Raw genomic sequence first — 8,615 nt, 5'->3', positions numbered from 1 at the left:
CAACCATGGCTCATGCCATTGCAGAAGTAAGAATTATGGCATCTACCCATCATTTCTTCCTTGCTGTGTTATATAAATAGTTATATGCCTAGATAAAATGCCCTTCTGTTTTCTTTCCTTTTTCTCAGGATGGTTAGCTTTACTGTTTGGTACTCATATTGCAGAACTTGGAGTGAGAATTTGATTGATACAACAAATAAATTTTAGTTTCCTCCCTTCAGGAGTTTCCGATCATTCAGAAGGTTGTCACACAACATTAGGCAATTTTTGGAAGTATAAGTTTAGGACTAGATTTTAATCTCTGTACATGGTACATAACACAATGCAAAAGATAAAGTATCTCATTCATAATGTTTATGTCATTCATAATGTTATCTGCCATCCCTTTACAAATAGCTCTCTTCGGATCTGTCTTCCAGTTCCTGGATTTACTCTTCAGGTGTGTCCAAAATCCTGTTTAAAGTGCTCACTCAGTTTTTACTTCAATGTTTACATTTTCAATTTCTGGAAGTTCTATTTGGCCTCTTTGACAGTATGTTTCATCATTTTAATATACCCTTTAAAAGTCTAACAGATAAATATAACATCTGAATTCTTATGCTTGTGACATTGATATTTATTTATTGTCTTTACTAATTCTCGTTCGGGGTAAATCTTGAATATTTTGTAATTTTAGAGTGTGAGCTCATCTTTACAGGATCTATTTCTGTGGGAAACCACTTTGGCCTAGGGTGTGTGTTTGCTTTTCCCAGGTACCCATGGGTTTCACTGACCTGTGATAACTTCTCATCTTGTCTCTCAGCTTGTGGGTTCATGAATCATAAAGAAACATATATATTTGAATCATAAACCATGAGATGACAAGCCTGTGATTATAAAGTTCTCCAGGGGAGACTTCATCCCCAAGCAACAGGTCTTAGCTAGAAAAGCTTCCACATAGCTTCCTTGTGTGGGTGAGCATATTTATTTTCTAGTCACTCTTTTACTAAATGTTGCCCTTCAAGAGTCCCAGCTTTATACATATATCTCAGTCCCAATTCCTGTTTCTTACAATCCCTACATCTCATCATCTGTCGCTCCATGGTGTTCCAGTCTACATCCCTAGCTTCTCATGACTACTGGCACCCACTCCCACATAACACACACACACACATACACACACATACACACACACACACACACACACAAATAACAGTAACTGCTATGGTGTCATTTATGACTTTCTATTCACTTTCTCCATGGAGATCATGTTTTATCAACTCATCAATGCATGTAAAGGAGAGTTTAAAAAAATTGTTAATATAGAATTTCTAGGCATTTTGTCATGAGAGGATTTGCAGTTTATTTCATATAAAATATTGTCTGGAAAGGAGTCTCAGGTGGTAATAAATTAGAAAGGACTGTGAGATAATTAATCTTAAAGAAGGGGTTGAATTTGCTGAGAAAGGAAAAAGGAAATGGTAGTGGGAAAGAGGAAAAAGGTACCCTGGAGGAGAGTGGTGGTCACAAAGAACCACAACAGAAAAGGGTAAAGCAATTGGCTTTCATGACTGAAGACAAAAATCTTTGACCCCACCAGGGAGGACTATTAGATGAAGGTGCACAGAAGTCAGAGAATGTGCTGGGTCATGTGCATTCTGGGAGGTGATGGGAATTTTATATTAAAGATCTGAACCAGGTCATTGTTAAAAGAAAGAAACAGTATATACAGCTTTAAGATCCAGCCCAAGTTCCCAGTTCCATCGGGAAAAGGATGCATGAAAAAAGCCTGACAGCTTTAAAATGAAACTCATTTAACCAAAGGAGATATAATAGAGCTGAGAGATGACTACTGAAGTCCAAAAGGAGACTGAACCCTCTGATACAATTTGACATTGAACAAGTGTTGACGGATTAACATCCACAAGCACTTCTGACAAGACATAGTGCCCTCAGGCCGTGGACAAACGTGGAAGTGGGCAACTGACAGCCTGCAATACACATACCACTTTATTCCTCCTTGCTGCATTTTATGATTACGAATCAGTTTTCTTTGACGTGCCCCATTTTTCACTGCAGCATCTTCGTCTCAGTGCCTTTATCAGTTATAACTTATCAGAGCATTTGAGTGTACCATTTACAAAATTGCTTTTTGCTAAAAGTTAGAGAGTACAAAACAGTGCAATTCTATAGAACAAAAGAGAAGAAAGAAGCATTACCTGGAGACTCCAGCACAGATGGCCTTCATTTTTCTAACATAACACCCTTGTGAGGTGTTTTCGCAATAAATTTCTTTACATGTTACAGTAAGATGAAATAACCATTGAGTTGATAATGCATGTAGGTTTTCTCTATAGGTGGATAAGAGAAGAAAGTAGAGGCCTTTGATGTAATGTAAAGGATTCAATGTAATATTTAAATGCTTGGTGAAGCATTTGACGAATATGCAGAATATCCACAAGCAAACTTCTCTTGCAAATCCTCTAGCTCATAATACAGTCAGTTATTCCTGTTCCAAAGGAGAACTCAGTTCTCTCTGTAGGCAGCTCTACTTTATGCCCCTTGCTATCTGTGTTCTCAGGCTTGTCTAATATACTTGAAGGACTACAGTAGAGGACTGGCAAATCCTGTAACTGTTAGAAGCTGTTAGCATTATCAGTTCAGCTTGGGCATCTTCTGTGGACAAAATTGCTTGCATTTATTCTATCATCCCACATGTTAATGTAATGCTAATCGGCATGGCATGATCACCGACAATGGCTTTATTCACAATTATAGTCTGTAAATAATCTATAACCCATAAATAAATAATCTGGTAAATATTATTCATGAAAGCAACATCATGTCTTTAAAGTCAGAGATTTCTCCAGGTATCAATTTCAGGAAACAGGAGTTGGCAGTTGCAACACAGCTTCTGCTGTGCCTCAAATGTCAGATCGCTGCAACCAGATATGTGTCTCTGTTTTCCTATCCTAACTGTGCCACAAAGCCACTAGTCCAGAGGAGGTAATTTATCCTCTTTCTGCCTCCCTTTTCAATCAGCAAGGTGAGAGCAGGCTACTATCTGTAAATGAGCTAACAGAGTTCAATAAATGTCAATGAATAAATTGACATTAATATAAGTTTAGATTCATAGAACGTAAATTTTCTAGAAACACGCCTGCAAAAGTACCCGGTGTCATTCTCTTACTAGTTACTTCAAACTACTAACTACTAGTTACTTCAAATTGTAAATGTTTGGCTTAAAAGTTAAATCAAGGCCATTTTTTATTAAAGTTTAGTGCCTCTTTGTATAACACATTATTTTAGTTTAACACAAAATAAATATATGCTGTGCTTGGGTATCTACCAAATCCCATCCCTCTTAGAAATATGGTCCACATAATCTATTTAGTAAAAAAGCAAATAAAACCAAACTCCAGCTGCCCTTATGGAAAGTTACTGTCTGGATGAGCGGAGTGTTCGCCTCCAAGTCTTAGATTGGGTGGGCAGCTAATCCTTTCCTGAATCTGTTTTGTATCTAGTACAGTGGACAGGAAATAGCTGATAACTGTTCAATTCCAACAGCCCTGCAGTGACCAGAAGCAGCAAGGTGCCCATCTCTGCCCAGGGCGTCAAGTAATTCACAGAGTCAGTGGCTCCTGTTGTGCTTTTTCTTCTTTTCTTTCCTTTTTTTTTTTTTTTTTTTTTCTAGCAGATGGATTAATAAAAGCCCCAAAGCTCTTGTGCCCTTCAAAAAAGAACCCTGAGAGACCCCATATATGAATACATTTCCTCTCCTTCACTGATGCTCATTTTTCTTCTCATTAGCAGATAAAACTGAACTGGGCAGGATGGTTATTAAGTCAACCCTTCTCTTGCTTTCACCACGAAGATGTCTGCATAAGCGCTGGCTTATTCAATCTTCACATTGCTCTCCCCTTTTCTTCTTCCTCCTCTCTCTTCACCTTCAGATTTGATGTATACATGTTTTTCAGAAGAATTCCCAGCAAATGTTCCCTGAGTGGCCTTGCTTACTGGATCTCGCCCATCACTTACATTTTCCCCCAGCAATGTTCTCATCATGGCAAAGCTGCTCTACAGTGCTGGTAGAATGAGGTGGGATGGGGTTTGGGTCCATGGTTCTCAAACACCTGTATGCTTAAGTGATGCCATGTCACATCTTTGCCTGGTTATTAAGAGACAAATATATTAATATGTCTTGCTTTAAATAGTCAATGCCTTTTCTTGATCTGCATGTTATAGATAAGCTGTGTGGTTCCCTCTTATCACGTACTCTGGAATTAACTTTTTTTTCTGCTACACTGCCTGGATCTGACCTATCATGCACTCTGTATTTTCATGTATTTTATAACTGAAGCACAATTCCTGTATAATATGGTTTGGCTCTGTGTTCCCACCCAAATCTCATGTTGAATTGTGATCCCAAGTATTAGAGGTGGGGCCTGGGGGAAGGTGAGTGGATCATTGGGGTGATTTCTTATGGTTTGGCACCATCACCCTAGTGCTGTCTTGTGATTGTGTTCTCATAAGACCTGATTGTTTGAAAGCGTGTAGCACTTCCCCCTTCACACTCTTGCTTTCTCTCTTTCTCGCTCTGTCTTGCTCACTCTCTCTTTCTCCCCCTGCTCTCTCTCCTGTCACCATATGAAGGCGTGCTTGCTTCTCCTTCACCCTTCTGCCATGATTGTAAGTTTCCGGAGGCCTTCCCAGCCATGTCTCCCGTACAGCTTGTGGAACTGTGAGTCAATTAAACCTCTTTTCTATATAAACGACACAGTCTCAGGTAGTTCTTTATAGCAATGTGATATTGGACCAAATACACTGTAAAAATCTGGAAAATTGATCTTATTAAAACCAGTACCCATCAGTTAATTTCACCTCTAGTCTTTAAAAAATATATTATTACAAAGAATTTTGCTCCAGTGCCTTGGCCACCATTCCTTTTCATGTCACTCAGAAAGCGGCCTAAGGTTGGGCAACCATCCTCACTTGTTTTGTGGCTGTGAAGGGGTCTGGTACACTTCCCAGCTGTTGTCTCTCAACCTGTCAGGCTAGGGCCCAGGTGCTGAGACAGCTCCACCCTGGCTCCTGTCAGTCTGCAGAGCCTCAGAGGTCTGTTAATATTGGCCATTCAGTTCCTGGTCCAGATTGTCCCCCTCTGCCTTTGGCCACAAGGTCAGTTCTGCCCATACCACTGATACAACCTGGCCATATCCCTTGTATCCCTCCTCAGGAGCAGGTAGAAACTTCTCTGTCCCATCTGGTCACACAGGTACCTAGGATTTCTTATAGGAGCTCAACTCAGATCCTTCTTCCTCCATTCTGGAACTTCAATCAAATGTACCTTGATGGTCAAGGTCCATTAGGCCTTGACACATTGAGTGATAAATATAAGAATCAGAGAATTTCTTTGCCTTAAAAAAAATGTATGGCTTTTAAGAGCTGTGTCTTTTTGCAAAATCCTATTTTGGATTTTAGGAGCTAATTTAAAACTTTTTTTTTTTTTTTTTTTTGCAGAGACAAGTAAACATTTATTTTTGTACCTTTCCTCCTATGTGTATTTCAAGTCTTTCTCACAAGGCCCCAGGAATCACCAGATTCAATTATGTCCCTGGGCTTGTCCACTGCTGCAGGAGTCTTAGGGAGCCTTGTACAAATGCTAGAGTTACTCAACTACCAACATTAAACCCTAGAATAAGAGATGCAGCAAAGCAGAACTCCTTCCTCCATGGAATGTGCTGATTTCAGACGAGGCAGCAGCCAATGCAGAAAACGCTGGAATTTTTCCTTGGAACTGGATTGTGATGAGAGGTGCTTGCAATGTACATAAGCTACTGTTTTTTTCTTTTTTTTCTTTTGAAACAGTTTCGCTTGTTGCCTAGGCTAGAGTGCAGTGGTGTGATCTTGGCTCACGGCAACCTCTGCCTCCTGGGTTCAAGCAATTCTCCTGCCCCAGCCTCCCGAGTAGCTGGGATTACAGGCATGCGCCACCATGCCCGCTAATTTTTGTATTTTCAGTAGAGGCAGGGTTTCGCCATGTTGGTCAGGCTGGTCTTGAACTCCCGACCTTAGGTGATCCGCCCTCCTTAGCCTCCCCAAGTACTGGGATTACAGGCATGAGCCACCACGCCTGGCCAGCTACTGTCTTTTCTTTGACCGTTCCTTTCCAGTTTTTAAAGATAAAGCAGGAAATAATCTTCTCTGAAGATACTTGATACAAATTCTCCAAACCCAAAAGCACATGCTTCCACTTCATCGATAAAAATTTATTGCAGTTTGGCAGCTGGTTCTAGTTCAGCTGGCGGATAAGCTGATTGATGCGTTCACCCCGATAGCCAGGTGTGCCCATCTCCTTGAGGAAGCCCACTCTATTTTTGGTAGCATGATGGGCCACTGAGAGGTGGAAAGGGCTCAAGAACCATGAGATCTCCTGGAAACGCTTCCCCGGGAAGGCAATTTCATGAATAAGGTCTTCCAAGCAAATGACACCAAACTTCCCCAGGTGCTCCTCAATCACAGTGTTGTCTGTCAGAGGGATGGTCTTATTCTTGACCCTGGCTTGTCCACATTTCAAAATGAGTTCCTGGACAGGCTTCAGATTTGGAAATCCCCAGGTCACATAAGATTCCACTATACGCAGCACTTTTAGGTTCTGGGGAGTGACTTTTACAAAGACACCACTAAAAATTTTCTCTAGGCGAAGTCTTGCAATCGTTCTCTGCACCAGTAAACTCACACCATCAATCCTTTCAATGCGTACGACAAAGGCCAAAGAATGTTTATCTGGCAATTCCAAGGCGTGAGGCTTCACTTCCAGTCGTCTGACATGCACCTTGTCACGTGTCTACCACCAGGAATCATGTAGGAATGATTCCAATCGCTTAAACCTGGGCGCTTTTCCTTTCCTCTGCTCCTTCTTTGCCAAAAGTGCCTGCTGTGCCTGAGTGGCTTTGAGGGCTTGATAAGCCTTCCTCTTTTTCAGATTTTCTGGAACCAAAGGGATTTTTCTTTGCTCTTGCTCCGCCATCTTTCCGGTGTAGCAGCTACTCTAATTTAAAACTTCTTGCTTTTCTTTTTATCTTGTTCTCCCCCACCCTTGCCTCAACACATACCCCGTCCCACTTTGTATTTCTGTTATAACAATCTTCAGCCTCCCCAACGCAAAGCATGCTCTCCAGAACAGTGGGAGGAACTACAAAAGAGAAAGTATATACGTAGTTTTTAAAAACTGTCCCCTCACAAGGACAAGGAGCCACATTCTCTCTGTAACTCAATCAAAGTGCCTGACATCTACAGCTAATTCCTTTGTTTCCTTCAGACCCCCAAATCTGTATTTCTTTCTTTTGAAACCATTCCTGATACCATCTTCGTTTTATCTTTTTCTCTCTTTAAATCACTGCCCACTTTTCTCTGTCCCTTGTACACTCTGGAAATGAGCCCTTTATTGTTGCCTGAACTTCTGTCTTCTCATCTTCATGACATTATCTAAACTTTTCACTTCCATTTTAATTTTTATTACCTTGACTTAAATTTCTTTGCCTCCATCCACTCCAAGCCTCATCTCCATTAAATACTTCTGCAACTAGGAATATATATTTTAAGCCTTTGGATTCATTTCTTCCCCCTAGTGCTTCCAGAACACAGAGAGGATATTTAATGTGGTTATTCAGGCAGTGTTAGACCTATATATTGGGATGGGTATCCATTTTTAAATTTTTTGTTGAAGAGAGGTCTGAGTATAGCCCAGGCTGGTCTCAAACTCCTGGCTCAAGCAATCCTTCCACCTCAGTCTCCCAAAGTGCTAGGATTACAGGCATGAATCACTGTGCCCAGAGGATATCCATTATTATCTAAGGCCCGAAGAAAGAAACATCTCTTAGCAAGAAAAAACTGCTACCATCTAAATGGAGAATCCAGGACAGGCCATAGTACCCAGCCAGAGAAGAATACTCAGGTTAGAGAGAGAGCTACAAAACAGTCTAACAGTAGTAAGAGACAAATTTTCAAGTTATAGTTTTCCAAACAGGCAAGCAGCCAGCGTTTTGCATAGCATGGTGAAGGACCTCAATAAACACTATGCTTACAATGAACAGTTCTCATTTGCATTTTTATTGACTGAAAACTTGTAACCAGCAGTAAGAACCCTGAAAGGAAAGAGAAAACAAACCCCACCACTATTTAATGAGTGTTTACCATGTGTCGGGCAGAATGCAAACTATTTCACATGTGTTGTCTTAATTTTCACAACCAACCCTACAAAATCAAACTAATTTTAGCCATCACACAGAAGATGAAATTGAGGTTCAAATAAGTAAGTTGCCCAAAATCACATAGCATATACGTGATAAGATCTAGGTGGTTTTAACACAAGCCTACACTCTTCAGCCAGAATCAAGAGAGACAAGAAGTGATCACAGGACGTAAATGGGAAATAAGGTGAATTTGGACAACATGGAGAGAGGAGGAATCCAAAACAGAAACCCTTCCCTTGGATATCTGTAGAAGAATGATTGTCCAGTGTTTAACGAGAAAGGACATGATATTGACATCAGAACCCCATTCAACAGTATATATAGGTATTATATATATTTACATTTTTAAAATTGTATAGCAATATTTTTTTTTTTTTTTTT

The 8,615-nt window shown here is 40.4% G+C and overlaps 1 pseudogene; it reads right to left on the bottom strand.

Moving 5' to 3' along the window:
• Window positions 1–6,094: 6,094 nt before the first annotated feature.
• Window positions 6,095–8,536, bottom strand: LOC108294047 (annotated as a pseudogene).
• Between the last annotated feature and the right edge of the window lie 79 nt (window positions 8,537–8,615).

Source organism: Cebus imitator, unplaced genomic scaffold (assembly GCF_001604975.1).
Source record: "Cebus imitator isolate Cc_AM_T3 unplaced genomic scaffold, Cebus_imitator-1.0 Scaffold558, whole genome shotgun sequence".
NCBI classification, from domain to species: Eukaryota; Metazoa; Chordata; class Mammalia; order Primates; family Cebidae; genus Cebus; species Cebus imitator.
Note: the sequence above shows the minus strand (reverse complement) of the source record. Positions and strands in the feature narration are given on the sequence as shown.